This window comes from Drosophila obscura, unplaced genomic scaffold, assembly GCF_018151105.1.
Source record: "Drosophila obscura isolate BZ-5 IFL unplaced genomic scaffold, ASM1815110v1 contig_95, whole genome shotgun sequence".
NCBI classification, from domain to species: domain Eukaryota; kingdom Metazoa; phylum Arthropoda; class Insecta; order Diptera; family Drosophilidae; genus Drosophila; species Drosophila obscura.
Window position 1 is genome coordinate 174302 of NW_024542889.1, and position 19677 is coordinate 193978.

The window sequence follows — 19677 nt, forward strand, 5'->3', positions numbered from 1 at the left end:
ACTCCATATCGCTGAGCACAGCCCTTGGCAACAAGTCGGGCTTTGAAGCGCTCGACATTGTCATCTTTGTCACGCTTTAGTGCGTACACCCACATACATCCGATAGGTTTTTCACCCTTTGGTAGATCGACTAGAGACCAAGTCTTATTTTTGAGAAGACTGTTCATTTCCGTTTTCATTGAAGCACGCCAGTCCGCTGCATGATTACTCGTTAATACCTCGTTTGCATTAGCAGGGACACTAATAGCTTCAGCCGATATGGTGTTCAGCATGTGATATTCCTTCGCTGGGCGTCCAGGCCGACCCGTATAAACCTTTTTCGGTCTCCCGCGACCCCTTCGTGCTCCTTTTGAAATCGGCTGTCCGACGACCGACTGTCTGTCATCGTCAACTCGATCTGAACCTTCTGGCTCCTCTGTGTTTCGCATATCGTCCATTTCAACTAAGGATTCATCCTCACTAGCCACGTCCAGGGCCTCTTCGTCCGGAATAGAATGCTTCTGGAAGTCTACAAGCTGCGGCTGCACATATTCAGCAGCACTCGACGAAGGCATGCGATTCCTATACAGGGAGCTCTCGATGAAAATTACATCTCGTGCCTCAATCACTTTTTGTTTTTCGGGACTAAACAGCCTATATGCCTTTGCTGTTTCAGAATAGCCGACCAAATAATGCTCTTCGCCTTTTGGCGAAAATTTCTTATGTTGAGTTTTATTCAACACAATTGCCTTCGCACCAAAGATCCGCAAATGGCCGACACAGGGCTTCCTTCCTGTCCACACTTCAAACGGTGTCATGCCAGGTAAAGTTGAAGATTCTGCACGGTTACGCAAATATGCAGCAGTTTTGATTGCTTCTGCCCAGAATCGCTCGTCCAATCCTGCATGAAAGAGCATGCTGCGGGCCATTTCTACCAATGTACGATTGGCTCGTTCCGCGACACCATTCTGTTGGGGGGTATGAGGCACAGTTAATTGTCTTTTTACCCCGCTGTCAACAAGACATGACTCAAACGCGTCACTCAAGTATTCGCGACCGTTATCGCTTCTCAAGAGTACCAACTTCTTTCCCGACTGATTTTCCGCGAATGATTTAAATTGTTTGAACTTGACTAAGATTTCGTCTCTTGTCTTCAGAAAATCAACAAACACATAGCGCGATTTGTCATCGATGAATGTTACGAAGTACCGAGCTCCGCCTAAGGAGTTTTTATTCATTGGTCCGCAAATGTCAGTATGCACCAATCCAAGAACATTGTTTGCACGGCTTGCACTATCTTTTGGGAATTGCTTTACACAAATTTTGCATTTTGCACAGGTTTCGCACACCTGGCCGTTCATGTCATTTAATGGACTTGTTTTAATACCGTTAACCATTTTTTCACACATCATCTTTTTTAGGCTTGCATAGTTTAAATGTCCGAAACGATCGTGCCACACGTTTACTGGGTTTGTTTGTACATTTAAGCATTTGTTTTCTTGATTTTGGAACAAGAACAAATCGTGCTGCTTTTTTGCAACCATTATGGCGACGCCTTTATTGTTTTTCACACGCGCTTCTGTCTTTGCAAATTCAACAGAGAAACCATTTTCGATGGCCTTGGACACCGACATAAAATTGCATTGCAATTCCTTCACATACAAAACGTCGACAAGTTTTATGTGGTTATTTTCCCAAATCAAATCCACTGTGCCGCGCCCTTCAGCTTCTATGTAGCTATTGCCCGCTAAAGCAATTCGCTCTTTGTGCTCTTTTAGTTCGGTAAAACGAGTTCGCTCACAACACAAGTGAGCCGTGGCACCACTGTCGACACACCACATACTCTTCGCAAAGAGAGTTTTAGACGCGCACGCAAAAACGGAATACGATTTCTCTCTTTCGGTTTCGTTATTTCCTTTCGGGGTGTTTTCTTTTCTTGTTCTTTGCTCTACACTTTGACGCCTTGTGTCCGCGACGACCACACGACCAGCAAATTATCCCACTCGGGCCATTCGTTTTCTTCTGTCCGTTTTCGTTATTCGTCTTTTGCTTTGACGACGACCAATTTTTAACACCCGAACCGAACGCTCGTTGTTCACTTTTCTCTGCGCATTCTTGATTTGCCTTGCGCCTGTCTCCTTCTTCATGAAGCTTTACTTTCAGAGAGTTCAAATTTGGCAAACAATCACGTGTCTCCATTGCTACCACCAAATTTTTGTAGGCCTCGGGCAGGCTCGATAGCAACAGAATAGACAAAATTTCTTCAGGAACTATTAAGTCAATTTCTTTCAGTTTTTCCACGATCGCACAAAAATTATTTACGTGGTTCACTACCGATTCATTTTCGCTCATTTTTACGAACAACTGCATTAACAGGCTTATGCGACGCGCGGGGCCTCATGGCATATGGATACCCGCTAGAACTTTCCATGCTTCTTTTGCAGATGTACAGTTTTTCACATAGTTTATCTGGGATGGCTTGATACACAGCATAATACTCGCAAGAGCCTTCTCGTCTTTTAAATCAAACTGTGCCTTCTGCGCATCATTATCTTCTTCATTTTTCACTTCTCGACCGCACACTACTGACCACAACTCAGAGTGTATTAGCACGCTTTTCATTTGGATTACCCACGCACTATAATTCTCATTGTCGAGCTTATCGATTGAATGGAAAGACGAACCCATTTTCGCAATCGATCGAGTCACAGTTTCAGAAAGTCAGAAAAATCACTTTCAACCGCCGCAGACAGAAATTCTGGGCCCATAACCTATTCGTTGTGGTATTTATTTGTGACTCAATATGAAGAGCAAAAAGATGTCCGTCAAAGGCAGACGGAATACAAATCAAAAAGGGAAACGAGAGAACGCCGCTTCATTGCGACTCATACATACATGTTTACTTATGCTGGATAATGCATAACAGAAAGAAAAATAGAGAAGACACAGTACGTTGTTTAAGTTTACATATTCAACAAATGGCAATTTTAACGCTGAGTGAGCCATACGGCATCCGTCTAACAATGTGGCCGCTATTCCAGAAGAAGCAATTTCTACCGCAATTTCGGATCTCGCACGTACAGTGGCCAAAATCAATGACATGAGGAATGTCTTCCCAGTTCCACCGGGGGCATCCAAAAAAAATAAGCCGCCATTTCCATCATCAATTGCATTAATCAGTGTATCATAGACTTCCCTCTGCTTAGGACTCAACAGAGGTACATTCGTTTGAACTGATTGGATTAGTTCATGTGGATCATATTCACGTTCACGTTCCAATTCTCTATCAAATGCGTCATTCATTCCGCGATCTGGCGCTGGCATTCCTAACCTAACTAACAAACTGCCGCACATGAGGTAACACATATCTTCGATCAAGAGCAAAGTCTGGTTATGGATCTCCTCATTCACCTCAAGATCGGAATTTCTTGAGCTGACGCGAATTCGATGTAAAATATCTTCTGACATGTTATCTTTGTATTTGTCACGTGGGTTCGATGGGAAGCATGTTGAAATGATGATAGCAAATAATGTGCGTATCTGACTTGGAGATGCAGAAATAATGGCTTCAGCGATTGTCGTGTCCCAATGAGTATCGTTTTCAAGCAAATTTAGCTCTTGACATGCTGCACGAAATGTAGGGCACACAATACCATTAACAGTTCGTAGTGATTCAAATGATGTTGGCCCTCGAACATGTACCAGCAACAACCGCAAATATAAACATTCATCATTCTTCGGATGAACTGTGTAAATACGACCAAGAGCATCAGTAGAACGCATATCTGGATGACCAGGAACTGCATCGCCTTGCTTCCGACGTGGAAATTTCTTCGATGTAGCGTTCCAAGTGTAATAACGTGGCTCTGGTGGCGGGACCAATAATGGCAATTTCACTTTACCACTAAGGCAGCACAAACCAGGCGAACTCAATGCTCCACAATGCTGGCAAACAACGTCCATTGGACCAATGCAAACTAAACGATGCAAGCTGTAGTCGATGGTGCGATCATACAGAAACGCTGCTCGATTCAAATCAATACTTGAACCATTTCTTCTTGCACTTCGAAGATTATTCCTCTGTTCATCTGTACGATAAGCTCGACGATTTCTCCTTGCTAACCTAGCCGTTTCACGGGCTGCCTCTCTTTGCTCTTGTGTTTGAGAAGCACGAATTAAGGCCCTTCTAACACGGCGCTGTTCTCGTGCAATTTCTCGTTCTCCATCAGATAATTGACTCGCGATATTCCGTTGCCTAATTGCATTACGGCTTCGCTGCATTCCAGAAAACCCCGAGCCTCACATGCAAGCAATCGGGTAGCGAAAAACCCGCTTCAGATGTTCCACGATATTTTCTCACCTATGAAATGATGTGGCCAGTTTTTGCATCTTGCGTCTTATGCCTCACTCTCACACCTGCCTTGTTCAAGTTCAAGTTGAAGTTGACGTTGTGGCGCGGGCACGTCTGTATTGGCATAGCAAGGAGCAGCAGGAGGAGTTCAGTAGAAAGCAGGATAATAATAAACAACTTGCGGATCAGACGTGAGCTGATGATAGAACTGCTGAAGAAACAAGAAGAAAGTTCTGAATTGGAGCTACAGCCAAGTGTTGGCTTCATCCCGGGAATGGTACTACGCTCGGGAAAGAAGTTAGGGACAGGAAAGTGGTGGTCGTCCACAGTGGTGCCTTCGAGCTAGAGGATAAATCAATTAGTGATTCCCCCCCACACCACACACTTGGCCCTTAGGTTACTCACTCTGCTCAATATCGCAATAGACGTGTGAATTTTGGTGTTTCCATTCTATTTGAATGGATATAAAATAAAACTTTTACAACAATTTTTTAAATTTAGAATTTCGAATTTTTCGACGAGTGTGATATTTTTGGTTTTTAGTTGTTACTTGTTTGCTCTCTATAGCAATAATAAATTTTTGTTTGTTTCTAAGGGGACCTGGGTTTGACTTTTGAATACAAAAGCAAATATGATTAAATATAATTCTTCAATTTATGTGAAGAAGCCAAGAAGCCAGAATTTGTGTGTTGTATTCCAGACATCCAGACTAGGCAATATTGTCAGTGTTTGGCTATTAAGCGTTTTTAATAGCCGTTGAAACTCGTTTAATTGTTAAGAAAAGTCTAGCGTTTCAATGGGTAATGTACAATTTATTATATATTGGTAATGTAAGGTAGACGATAAAGTGACCGATATAATAAAGCGATGGATACGTTATGAAGATCAATACCAGACTGAGAAAGGGCAGGCGGGCCGAATTGGCGGTGCCCTAATGCAAGCGAGAGAGAGCAAATAAACGATAGAAGCTCGGGCTGCTGCTGAGCCGAGTACGAGCGATAGATAGAGAGAAAGAATGCGAGAGAGCAGCATAGATGATGAGAACGATGGCGAAAGAAACTTGGAAGCGAGATGCATATATAGACCACAATTCGTGTGTCACCAATTGACCGAATATATGCGTATGTATGTAGGAAATTAAAGTATTCCAGTGTTTATTTAATGTATTTAGGATAGGTTTTAAACGTGATACAGTTTGTGCTTAAATTAGTTCTCGTAAAAGTATTTCTTGTGGACCACTTTATTTTTACTTCTTTACACGATACGAACTACCCCGCTCACAACGACGCTCGGGTAGGTTATCGATTCATGGCTATCGACCGGTGATCAGAGGGTTGCCGTATAACTCGCACCACTTCTAGTGTGCCCCTTTTGTGATTTCCCGCCAGGTTCAAATCCCACAATCGGCCCTCCTGACGGAACATTCGCCTCGAATGGACCTGGCCATGGCTTCATGTACTCGGACACCGTCGACGTTCTAAAAGGACCCTCCGTATCTCCAACTCTCTCTACTTCATAGCGCCCATGTTCCTTGGCAGCAACCACTTTATACGGTCCTAAGTATTTTCCTTTAAGCTTTAGGCCCACTCCATATTGGGTTCTCTTAATGGCAACTAAATCGTTCACTTTATACTCTTTTTCTTTCTTACGTTTCAAGTTAAAAGATCTTTTATTTTCTCCTTGAAGTTTCTCAATGTTTTGTCGGGCTTCATTACGGATCTGTTCACGCTCTTGTTCTAACTCCTTTATGACAAATTCGTTGATTAACTCCCTTAGCTCACTGCTATCAGCTAAACGCATATCCACTCCTGTAAATAGCTTGAATGGAGTAACTTTGGTGCTTCTAGGCTCAGTACTATTAATGATCTGCTGGACTTTCCCTACGTACTTATACCAGGCAGCTGGACTGTCATAACTAAGCTTTGACAACATGGGTACAACCAGCTTATGCAGCCTCTCAACCTGTCCGTTCCCGCGTGGCACACCGGTTGCAATCAGTAGGTGTTGAATATTGTTCGATTCGCAGTACTCTCTAAATGCGTGTGACGTAAACGCAGTGCCCCTATCTGAAACAATACGGTGAGGATTTCCAAAGTTTACCGCTTGTTGCTCCAAACTGTTGAAGACCTCATCTACCCCAGTGCTACGAGTTGGGTAGAGCCAAACATATTTAGAAAATCCGTCAACTACAACTTATATGTGGTTATAACGCTTATTAGTTAGTTCCATGGGTCCGACATGATCGACATGGTAGGTTACAAATGGCATGTTCCCTTGTCTATAGATGTCAGAAACCCTTCCTTTTTCCCTGACTTTGCATTAACTATGATGCACCTAACACAACTATCAACGATTCGTTCGACCTTATCTTTTAGCTTCGGAATAAAGTATGACTTTTCTATTAAATCTATCGTCTTCTTAGTTGAAAAGTGCCCTTGACTATGCGCATTCGAAATGATTTCGTTCTCCATTACTGATGGCACAACAACTAGTTCCCGATTTTGATCCTTCAAAAGAATATCGTTGTGAATATAAAAATCTTCATAGCCTTCATTCCCTACTAGGCTCCTAACTGCCTTTATCCAATCGTCATTCAATTGAGCTACCTTTAAACGATGTGCTAATGCATCTGTAAAAAAGTTACAAGAGATTCGACGTAGCGCATCGGTATGCTTCATTTTCAACCCCGAACGGTGCTCTATCTTATAATTGAAGTCTTGCAAATATAATGCCCAACGAGCTACTCTGAGTGGAACTTCCTTTTTATTCATGGTCATTTTGAAAGCATTACAGTCCGTTACGATGGTAAAATTAAGACCTAACAGCTAAACTCGCCACTTAACAAGAGCTCCTATGATCGCCAATACTTCTAGCTCATAAGAGTCGTATTTTTCCTCAAACGGTGTTGTTTTCCGGCTCATATATTGAACAGGGTGAAACATACTGTCTACAGGATCCTTTTGTAATAAGACAGCTCCAAATCCATACTTGGATGCGTCAGTGTGGATTTCGGTTGCCAAATTTGGATCGTAAAGTTTCAATACTGGCTCGCCAATACTGGCTCAATGCCAACTTAAGCTTTTCGAAAGCCACTTGTTGTTTTTCTCCAAAATCGTACTTTGACTCATTTCTCAGTAAATCCGATAAAGGCCTGGCGACTGTAGCGTATCTGTTTATGAATTTTCTAAAATATGAAGTCAAACCTAAAAATCTTTGGATACCTTTCTTATCTCGTGGTATGGGAAATTCTTTCACAGACTGAATCTTCTCTGCTCCTGGTGTTATTGTTCCATCCTGAATAATGTATCCCAGAAAACTTACTTTCCTCTGCAATATTTGGCATTTTCCCCAATTGATACGCAAACCATTTTCCGCAGCTACCTCTAATACCATTTTTAATTTCCGAAACCCTTCTTGATTATCTTGGCTTAGTATTATGACATCATCCATATAAACTACGACAACGTTGCTTGCTACAAGCTCCCTAAAAACTGACATTATAAACCTGGTGAAAATGGCAGGGGAATTCGATATGCCGAATGGAACATATAAGAATTCATACTGCCCACTTTGCGTAACAAATGAAGTATATTTTCGAGACCCTGCTTCAACTGGAACATGAAAGAAGCCGTCTTTTAAATCCAATGTCGTGAATACCATGGAACCCTGAAGCTTGTCTAGCACACTCTCCATATGAGCCATTGGAAAATTGTCTCTTATTATCTTCTCATTCAGTTTTCGATAGTCGCAGCACAGGCGTTTCTTTCCATTTTTCTTCGCTACCAAAACAACTGGAGATGCATACTCCGAGGTACTCGGCTGTATGATTTTCTCCACTAGCCACTCCTTAACTTGTTCGTCTATCGTTTGCTGCTCACAAACTGGGAAACGACGTGGATGTTGGTATACTGGAACCTCATCTCTCATGATGATTTTCATCTCCACTGGCGCATTAGCGTTGCGAATGGGTGCGTAATCTTCTACTAACTTCTTCACCTCCGACTGCTCTAATTGGCCTAAATGAGACAAGTCTACCTTAGAGCACACATCCAACTGTTCGGAACACATGTTCTTGAACTCTGCCAGTAAATCGCTACATGAACTGTCCTCTATCTGGTATTTATTCTGGCTTTTCATTTCAGTCCTCAGTACGAGCTCAGTCCCGCCTTTAGTCACATTCATATCGACTGTATCTAAAATCGTTCTGCCTAGAATTACGTCAAAACCCATGTCCTCGTCAGGTACTACGTGGAATTCGACTTTCATTGGGATTCCGTCAATGTTCACTGGTATGGTAAAGCTCCCAAAAGTCAGTACCAGGCTTTCTCCTATTCCTGTCAAACGTTTTCCTTTTCCTGTCAGCATCTCATTACCCAGTTTCAGGAAAACACGTCGACGCATTAGACAGAGATCAGCTCCAGTGTCTACTAGGCCTTTAAAAGTTACCACAGAATGCACAATATTCTTGAGTTCGAGACCGGACGCTGTAAACTCACTTTTCGACTTTGGTCCTGTCTTTCCCTCATGAACAGTGTTGGCACCTTTCTCATCCTTAACAACCAAATCTACCTTGCATTCTGATGCCCGATGTCCTGCCTGACCACAGCGAAAACAATTGAAATCCCTTTTCTTGCAATCTTTCTTCAAGTGAGAAGTATCACCACACTTGAAACATTTTCGTACTGATTCTCTTTTTGGTTCAAAACCTTTCTGGCTATCAGTATCACCAGCACGGGTTTTATACCTAATCGGTACCTTACTCGAAGTACGAACTTTTAAATACACTTCTATTTGTACCTTCAACTCTTTGATTGTTTTAGCCTGATACAACATAATTTTGTTTGGCTTTACATCTGGTATGCCCTTCACGAAATAATCTATCAAACTTTCTTCATCCAGTGACACTGGCTTTGCTATTTCCATCAAAGCGTATAGAAATTCGTATAAAGTTTCCCCCTTCTTTTGCAGACGTTGTCCTAGCTTCTTATGTACTTCCGCAGAAGATATTTTAAATGTAAACTCCTGCCGCAATGACTCCTTTAGTGAATTCCAGTCCCTAATATTTTTCTGACTGCGTACAAATAATTTTGCAGCTCCATCAAGCAACTGTTTGGAATAGATAAACAACTGTAGTGAGCTCCACTGCACGGTGACCGAACATTCTTCTAACTCTTGTACCCACTGCTCTACATCTGGGCTATTCGTTCCTAAGAAAGTGGATACACTACCCTCTACATCTTTCAGGGTAAATAAAGATCGGGTCTGTGGCATGGCAATCCCTGGAAATTCGTTTGCGGTAACTACCGACTCATCTCCATCCGAACCACCATCATCATCATCATCATCCCGAATGCCGAAGTGAGCAAGAAGTCTATCCTGTAAATCGCGTTTTCTACCAGTCGTGGACAAATTAAGTTCAGATAACTTCAAGCGCAGGTCTGCAACTCGCATTAACATGATCTCTTCTAGTTGCATTTTGAATATCGATTACGTTAAATATCAAGAATCAAAGGTTAATGTAATAAAGCTTATCGATAACTTATCGAATTAATCAAAGGTTAATCAGTTAATTATTACCAAAGTTCTTAATTCATGCATTAACTTATCTACCGCACTTCAGAAGATCTGCTTCTCTCGTCTGCTTGTCGTTTCTCGGCACTTGCTTGCCGACGCTCACCAGAAAACTGCTTCACTCGCCTCCTTGTTGTTGCTCGGCACTTGCTTGCCGACGCTCACCAGAAAACTGCTTCACTCGCCTCCTTCTTGTTGCTCGGCACTTGCTTGCCGACGCCTTCCAGAAGATCTGCTTCTCTCGCCTCCTTGTTGTTGCTCGGCACTTGCTTGCCGACGCTCACCAGAAAACTGCTTCACTCGCCTCCTCGCTGTTGCTCGGCACTTGCTTGCCGACGCCCTCCAGAAGATCTGCTTCTCTCGCCCCCTTGTTGTTGCTCGGCTTTTGCTTGCCGACGCCTTCCAGAAGATCTGCTTCTCTCGTCTGATTTTTCGTTGCTCGGCACTTGCTTGCCGACGCCGTCCAAAAAATACTGCTTGACTCGCCTTTTGTCGTTGCTCGGCACTTCCTTGCCGACGTCGTCCAAAAAATACTGCTTGACTCGCCTTCCTTTCGACTTCCAAGTTTTCCGTCCCTTTTGTACCAGATTCGCTTTACGTTTCTGATTTGCACCGCTCGCTTCTGCCTTTCGTTGCTTGCCAATGCTCGCCAACGCCTTCTCACAGACCAGCTTCCGCAAATTTCCAGTCTACGTAATTCCAGCGCAACCTTTTCCTGACGCTTGGATTGCCGACAACTATAGATCGTCAATCTAGTCTTTTCCTTTCCAGCCTTTCCAGCCTTTCCTGCTGCTTCGTGCTTCGTGTCGTCCGAGTCGATTCCACGAAAACGTCTTCTTCCAGCCTTTTCTGCTGCTTGGTCGTTTCGTGTCTCCTTGTCCACCCATACATACACATGTACTGTCGCCGCTTAGTCGGTTGCACACAAAACGTTTCTAGATTTTATGCGCCGTTGACTTTTCGCGTTTTCGTGACCTTCTTACGCAGTATGTAATGTATGTGGCCTGATTTTTCTAGAACGTTCTGCCAACGCACAGCACTTTTACAATTTTAAGTTGCACTTCACGCTTGGGCCATATCCCGGTTGAGCCCCCAAATTGTAGGAAATTAAAGTATTCCAGTGTTTATTTAATGTATTTAGGATAGGTTTTAAACGTGATACAGTTTGTGCTTAAATTAGTTCTCGTAAAAGTATTTCTTGTGGACCACTTTATTTTTACTTCTTTTCTTAACCACACGATACGAACGACCCCGCTCACAACGACGCTCGGGTAGGTTATCGATTCATGGCTATCGACCGGTGATCAGAGGGTTGCCGTATAACTCGCACCACTTCTAGTGTGCCCCTTTTGTGATTGCCCGCCAGGTTCAAATCCCACATGTATATATGCGACGACAGAAAAGATCGAGAGATTGCAAAGGCATGCAAGTGCTGGACCAGATCATGGCCTTTGCGAAGGCATGTTAGGGCAGACGGACCAAATTACCCGTGCCCTACGCGATGCTAAGAATAGAGATCGATAGAACGAAAGAGCGATATAGCGAGATGGTAAAGTAAAGGAGAAAGGCAAGAGTCGAAGAGACGAAAGAACTGTTGCATAGGCGAATAGATTGAGTAATTATAAGCGGTTATATGCTTATATGCAGTGGGCAATTCAAATAGCAAACAAAGGTGAAATTACGTTAGTTGCGCCACTGGCTATTATTTGAGGTATTTGTTGGGGATTTTCCGGATGGGAAACCAGACAGTCAGTTTACCCAAAAACCTAAAATAAATTTTAAAACAAATTCTTTAAATTTAAAATGTCTAACCCCAACCCTAACCCTAACCCACCCGATGGCTACCTCGCGCCCATCGCTGCTACTCTATATAGTTGGCTTTTTTGCAAAGCCAGCCTCATCATTGTGGGGTAGGGAATCGGAAATGAAATGAACTACACCCTTTGCCTACTCGTAGGTGGATCCATGGAGCAACTGCTTAAACAGATTGAAAAGGATGTCTTGAGCAATTTATTTTTTTATTGTATTTTCCATCCTAGCGCGACAAAAACTTTGAAAGCTCGGGAAAAGTCGAAAAAAAAACGAGAAGGAACGTGTGAGTCGCTTCTGGGGACGCGACTCTACCTTTACCAGTACTCAGTCAGTATATACATTTTTGAGCTTATGATTTTTAAGAATTTAAAAAAAAAAAAATTTTACATTTTACATTTTTTTGCTACATCTGTTATCTACATCTACATATACTATGTATATTCTACATCTAACATGTAGATTTTACATGTTCCAATTAGATTCTACACCTCCTCCGCTAGGGGTTGCTCGCGCACTGAACGCGGCAGAGTGTGCGAGCGAGAAGGAAAATGAGTTGCTTGATTGTGTCAGGATGGTGGGGGAGGGGAAGCAACTGAAAATTAATTTCTTCATTCTGGCTATAATTATGATCCGATCTGATTCAGATTCGGCAATCTGGTAGATATGGGCATTTTCTACGATACTGCGTTTTTAGTTTTATCGTATCTTTGCCTAACTGTGCCTGCCACAGATTTTCGTCCTTTGTGTGGGCGGAAAGGGGCGGGGCGAAATTTTGAAATACACTTGTAGCAGTGTGATATCACATGAGTCTGGAAACCAAATTTGGTTTCTCTAGCTCTTATAGTCTCTGAGATCCAGGCGCTCATTAAGACGGACGGACGGACAGACGGACAGACGAACATGGCTATATAGACTCGGCTATTGATGCTGATCAAGAATATATATACTTTATGGGGTCGGAAACGTTTCCTTCTCTGCGTTGCACACATCCACTTTTACCACAAATCTAATATACCCCTTAACTCTTTTTTGAGTACGGGTATAAAAATAATTCTTGGCCTGGGACTTCCTCCGAGCAGAGCGAATCAGCCACCAAATGTGAGCCCTTTCCGAGGTCTCACACCAAAGACAATACTCGTATTCAAATGCATTGATACTCACACCCAACGAAAAGTGTGTGCCGGTGCCACTCGCCACCGGCTAAGCAAAGCAAAGACACACACTTATCAAAAGTTGTGTGTGTGCTGCGAGTGCCGGCAATATCTCGCACTCACTCGCACAATGACCCGTTTTTTTTTTTTTGCATGCACACAAATGTTTTTAGGCAACGAGGTGCCGGTCGCACTCATAGTCAAAACGAATGTAGGAATAGGCGCAACTGACAAAAAAGGCTATGTACATTGTACGTGCAACCTATGTATCACCCGTTTGTTTTCTACACACCATGGTGCCTGTGTGTGTACTTATGTGTAATTTTCGGCCGTTTTGCTTTTGACTTGTTCGCTTGTAAGTATTCAAGTTCATTGCTACTTTGATTTTGCCAGCTTCCGCTGTTTTTGAAGAAATGACTCCAGAAACAATTAAAAAGGAAATTGAGCGTGGTGTATATACCATAGCTCCAATACACAAAGGCAAAAGTATAATTTGGACAATATTATGTGACATTTTACAAGAGGACCAAACTGTGCTAAAAGGCTGGGTTTATTGCAATACATGCGGAAAAGTGCTCAAATTTGTTTGCCACCAAGCTTCAAATTTGTCCCGTCACAAATGCTGTCTGTCTTTACAACAGCCGACGGAAGGAAAAAAAGTTTCTAACTTGGACAAAAAAACAGCTACAGAGAAGTGTAGTGAGTGGGTTGTACAGGATTGTCGCCCGTTTTCTGCGGTAAATGGGACTGGATTTCGGAACCTGGCGAAATTTTTCTTACAAATTGGTGCTACGTATGGAGCGAACGTTGATATTGACGACCTACTACCCGACGCAACGACATTGAGCCGAAATGCGGAAAAAGATGCAGAAGAAAAGCGGGCGATAATCTCCAATGAAATAAAAGAAGCAGGGGCTAATGGTGGAGTATCGGCAACCATTGATATGTGGACGGATAAGTACGTAAACAGAAATTTTTTAGGTGTCACTCTCCATTACTTACAAAATTTAAAAATGAACGATATCATTTTGGGCTTGAAATCGATGGATTTTGAAAAATCGACGGCTGAAAATATTCTAAATAAAATGAAAATTCGTGACAGATAGGGGAGCCAATATAAAAAAAGCATTGGACAAGAATATTCGATTAAATTGCAGCAGCCATTTATTTTCAAATGTGTTAGAAAAATCCTTTGACGAATCATTTGAGCTTCAAGAAATATTACACGCATGCAAAAAAATCGTTAAATATTTTAAGAAGGCAAGTTTGCAGCATAGACTTAACACAACATTAAAACACTCATGCCCTACTCGATGGAATTCCAATTATACTATGCTCAATTCTATAGTGAATAACTGGACAACAGTTAATCATATGTTAAGTGAGACTGAGAGAGGTCAAAGACTCATAATCGTAAACATATCGACTCTAAAAATAATACTAATACTTCTTTAAGATTTCGAGAGAATTTTCAAAGAATTGCAAACGTGTAGCTCTCCTTCATTATGCTTTGTATTGCCCTTGATTGCCAAAATTCTGAAACTATGCGTTCTGAAACTCTGAAACTCCCTTAACCATTTCTGGCTACATATTCCTTTATTTTGGTAACATATTTCATAAACTAATTGCAAACATTCAAATTTTTGTGCGACTTATTTTTCAAGAAATTTCCATAAATCTGCCACAAATGCAAATACTAATTAATTAAATCTGTTTCAAAATGTTTCAATTTCACAGTCACACAGTCACAGCCGGAAGGCCTTGTGCCCCTGTGTTCCCCTTTGCTTTAGCCACCCTCTTTAGGAAAAACCCCCATAATGAACGTTTAGCACTCGAATTTGTTCATCGTAAATTGGGCAAAATGTTAAACCGGAAAAAGAACAACAACAACAAAGGGGATAACAGAACATAAAGTTTTCCCAGCGAATGGGCCTTCCAGGCGGCCTTCACCAAAACCACTCTCCCCTTTAGTACATTTCAATTGAAGTTTAAAGATAGCTAGTCCATAGGCTTATTAACGATTGTTATTTGCATTTGGAAAGTAGAACTTACATTGAAATGAAGCTCGGCATGTTCAAGAACTTTAGCGGCCCCGGCCACATTTCCTCAACCATCAAATCGTTGCCAAACTCATTCCGCTGGCCTGGACAGCATGGAGTGGAGGCTACGTGCTAAGCACTTCTAGTAGTTCTAGTACTTCTAGTAATGTCTGCTCATATGATCTATAAACGGGCATCATCTCAATTTTGAAAATAACAAATATTTCTCGAAAACACTTTAAAAAAAACAGCGCGTTTCCTTCTATTTAGCGATCAGTGTGGCCAGCCCATGCAAATACTTACATACCTATATACTTATATATACTGAAAACGAGAAGGAACGTGTGAGTCGCTTCTAAAGACGCGACTCTACTATACCCGTACTCAGTCAGTATTTACATTTTTGAGCATATGATTTTCAGAATTTAGAATTAAAAAAAAAAATTTTACATATTACATTTTTTTGCTACATCTGTTATCTACATCTACATCTACAATGTATATTTTACATCTAACATGTAGATTATAGATGTACTATTCATATTCTACATCTTTTCCGCTAGGGGTTGCTCGCGCACTGAACGCGGCAGAGTGTGCGAGCGAGAAGGAAAATGAGTTTCGTTGTCGTTTGTGGGAGCTGGGCAGGGGAAGCAACTGAAAATTAATTTCGTCATTCTGGCTATAATTATGATCCGATCTAATTCAGATTCAGCAGTCTGGTAGATATGGGCATTCTCTACGATACTGCGTTTTTAGTTTTATCGTATCTTTAAAATTGTGCCTGCCACAGATTTTCGTCCTTTGTGGGGGCGGAAGGGGGCGGGGCGAAATTCTGAAATACACTTGTAGCAGTGGGATATCACATGAGTCTAGAAACCAAATTTGGTTGCCCTAGCTCTTATAGTTTCTGAGATCTAGGCGCTCATCGAGACAGACAGACAGACAGACAGACAGACAGACAGACAGACAGACAGACGGACAGACAGACATGGCTATATCGACTCGGCTATTGATGCTGATCAAGAATATATATACTTTATGGGGTCGGAAAATTTTCCTTCTCTGCGTTACACACATCCACTTTTACCACAAATCTAATATACCCCTTAACTCTTTTTTGAGTACGGGTATAAAAACGCCATGGAACTTAAATTTCTCGTTACATTTTCTTTTGTTGTCATTCTGCATTACAATTTCCAGTTGAATCAAAATTCTAACACGTGTACATAAAACAAAACAAATGTTTGGAACAAATATGTCTTATCGCGTGAATGCTTTGTTCCTTTGGGTTCCTTGGGCTTCACCTCCTGGTGTGTGAATTGCTATTTTAACGCCATCGAGAAATACAGACGCACTCTAACTTTTCCTTGGGGGGGCGCCCCCCCCCCGGGGGGGGGGGGAACCCGGGGTTCTTCCCCCTTTTTTTTCCTTCCTCTTCTGTCTGTTTTTTGTGATTCCAGAAAACCCCGAGCCTCACATGCAAGCAATCGGGAATAAGTCGGTTCTGATAAAATAAATAAAATTATTCCTCATCGTAATCCAATAGTTACAGCATAAGTATATAATCCTTGATATGTTCCTTCTCGTGATACATCTCGTCATCACTGATAAACTGTTAAAATAGTAATTACATTTCCTAAAAAAAATAATGAAATATCATATTGATGAAATCATTTTACTATTCCTGATACAGTTGTTATAGCACCAATTGCTCCTGTTAATGGTCAAGGTCTATAATCAACTAAATGAAATGGGTGATTTGAATGTGTAGACATTAAAAATTAATTTACTTCTCTACAGTATAAAGTTCTTAATACAGCGAAAACATATGATTGAATTATAGCTACAGCTGATTCTAAAACTAATAAAGCAATTTGAGCCACTAATAAAAATGTTACTAAAAAATATGATATTGAAGGACCTGTATTTCCTAAAAGAGTTAATAATAAATGTCCTGCAATTATATTAGCAGTTAATCGAACAGCTAAAGTTCCTGGTCGGATAATATTTCTGATAGTTTCAATGCACACTATAAAAGGCATTAAAATAGCCGGTGTTCCTTGTGGTACTAAATGGGCAAATATATGTTGAGTGTGATTAATTCATCCAAATAGTATAAAACATAATCATAAGGGTAAAGCTAATGATAATGTAAGAGTTAAATGACTTGTTCTTGTAAAAATGTAAGGGAATAGACCTATAAAATTATTGAATAAAATTAAAGAAAATAATGAAATAAAAATGAATGTTGAACCATTATGACCTGATGGTCCAAGTAATGTTTTAAATTCTTTATGTAAAGTTGTCAGGATAGAATTTCAAAAAATATTAAATCGAGATGGTATTAATCAATAAGCTGAAGGGATTAATAAAAGTCCTAAAAATGTTCTTAATCAATTTAATGACAAACCGAAAATAGCTGATGGGTCAAATACAGAAAATAAATTTGTTATCATTTTCAATTTATTGAATTTAAATTAATATTTTTTAATTCATTTGATTTAGGTGATGATGGTATATAAGAATAATAATTAATTGAACAAAACAAAATAAATGTAATAGAAAATACAATAAATAAAAGTAATCATCTAATTGGGGCTATTTGTGGGATCAAAAAATATTAAAATTTTAATAATTTTAGTTTGACATACTAATGTTATATATTTAACTAATTTTTTCATTAGAAGTAATTGCTAATTTACTATAAAATGGTTTAAGAGACCAGTACTTGCTTTCAGTCATCTAATGAAGAATTAACTCTGTTAGAAATTCATTTAATGAAATAATTTACAGGAACACTTTCAATTACGATAGGCATAAAACTATGATTTGCTCCACAAATTTCTGAACATTGTCCGTAAAATAAACCGGGTCGGTTAATAAAAAAATTAGTTTGGTTTAATCGACCAGGAGTTCCGTCAACCTTTACACCTAAAGCTGGGACTGTTCATGAGTGAATTACATCAGCAGCTGTTACTAAAATTCGAATTTGGGAATTTATTGGTAATACAATTCGGTTATCTACGTCCAATAATCGGAAACCATCATTAGATAATTCATTTGTTGGGATTATATATGAATCAAATTCGATATTATTAAAATCTGAATATTCGTAACTTCAGTACCATTGATGACCGATACTTTTTAATGTAATTGAAGGCTCATTAATTTCGTCTAGTAAATATAATAATCGAAGGGAAGGCATAGCAATAAATAATAAAATAATTGCGGGTAGGATTGTTCAAATTATTTCAATTAATTGTCCGTGTAAAAGGAATCGATTTACGTAACTATTAAAAAATAATATAAATATTAAATAACCTACTAAAACAGTGATTATTACTAAAATTAATAGTGCGTGGTCGTGGAAAAAAATTAATTGTTCTATTAGGGGAGAGGCTCTATCTTGTAAACCTAAATTAGCTCATGTAGACATTAATTTTCTAATAAAAGTAAAATACTTTATATATGGAGCTTAAATCCATTGCACTAATCTGCCATATTAGAAATTAATTAGTTAATAATGGTAATTCAGAATAACTATGTTCAGCAGGTGGTGTATTTTGGTATCATTCGATAGATGAGCATAGTTGCACAGGGTAAATTACTTGTCGTTGAGAAACTAAACTTTCTCAGATAATGTAAAAAAAGAATAAAATTCCTAGCAATGAAATTGAAGATCCAATTGTTGAAACTACATTTCATGTGGTGTAAGCAGCTGGGTAATCTGAATAATGTCGTGGTATTCCTGCTAACCCTAAAAAATGTTGTGGGAAAAATGTTAAATTTACACCAATAAATATAATAACAAATTGACTTTTTAATAATTTATTATGTATTGTTAAACCTGTAAATAAGGGTATCAATGGATAAAACCTGCTATAATAGCGAATACAGCTCCTATAGATAATACGTAATGGAAATGAGCAACTACATAATATGTGTCTGGATAATATCAACAGATGAATTCGCTAAAACTACCCCGGTTAAACCTCCAACGGTGAATAGAAATACAAATCCTAAAGCTCATAAAATAGCTGGGGAATACGTTAGTTGGGCCCCATGAAGGGTAGCTAATCAACTAAAAATTTTAATTCCTGTAGGTACAGCAATAATTATAGTAGCAGAAGTAAAGTAAGCTCGGGTATCAACGTCTATTCCTACTGTAAATATATGATGGGCTCAAACAATGAATCCTAATAATCCAATGGCAAGTATTGCATAAATTATTCCTAGTGACCCAAAAGTTTCCTTTTTTCCTGACTCTTGGCTAATAATATGAGAAATTATTCCAAATCCGGGTAAAATTAAAATATAAACTTCTGGGTGACCAAAAAATCAAAATAAGTGTTGGTATAAAATAGGGTCTCCTCCTCCAGCTGGGTCAAAAAAAGAAGTATTTAAATTTCGGTCAGGTAATAATATAGTAATTGCACCGGCCAGTACTGGTAAAGATAATAAAAGTAAAAGAGCTGTGATTACTACTGATCAAACAAATAGAGGTATTCGGTAAGGGATCCCAGGATTTTCATAACGTTGTGTAAAATTTTCCCCCCCAAAAAAAAAAAACCCCCAAAAAAAAAAAAAATTCCCTTAATTTTTTTTTTTTTTTTTTTTATCTTTTTTAATTTTTTTTTCCCCCGCCCCCCTATTTCGTCCCCGCCTTTAATAAATACATGCCACCGAAGTATTTCGGTTTAATTAGAAAAACTATTCTAAATTTTCATGGCGCCCCCGGGTGGACGTAAAGAATAAATAAAAAGGCAACAATTAA

General features: G+C 39.9%; 1 long non-coding RNA gene and 1 pseudogene across 1 annotated transcript; both read right to left on the minus strand.

The window, feature by feature from the left end:
* Window positions 1-4527: 4527 nt before the first annotated feature.
* On the minus strand, window positions 4528-5023 carry LOC121405417. The gene is made up of 2 exons (XR_005968557.1): window positions 4736-5023; window positions 4528-4665 (listed from the first exon to the last, which is right to left on the minus strand). It is a non-coding gene; the product is annotated as an uncharacterized LOC121405417 (long non-coding RNA).
* Window positions 5024-16511: 11488 nt separating this feature from the next.
* On the minus strand, window positions 16512-17481 carry LOC121405412 (annotated as a pseudogene).
* Between the last annotated feature and the right edge of the window lie 2196 nt (window positions 17482-19677).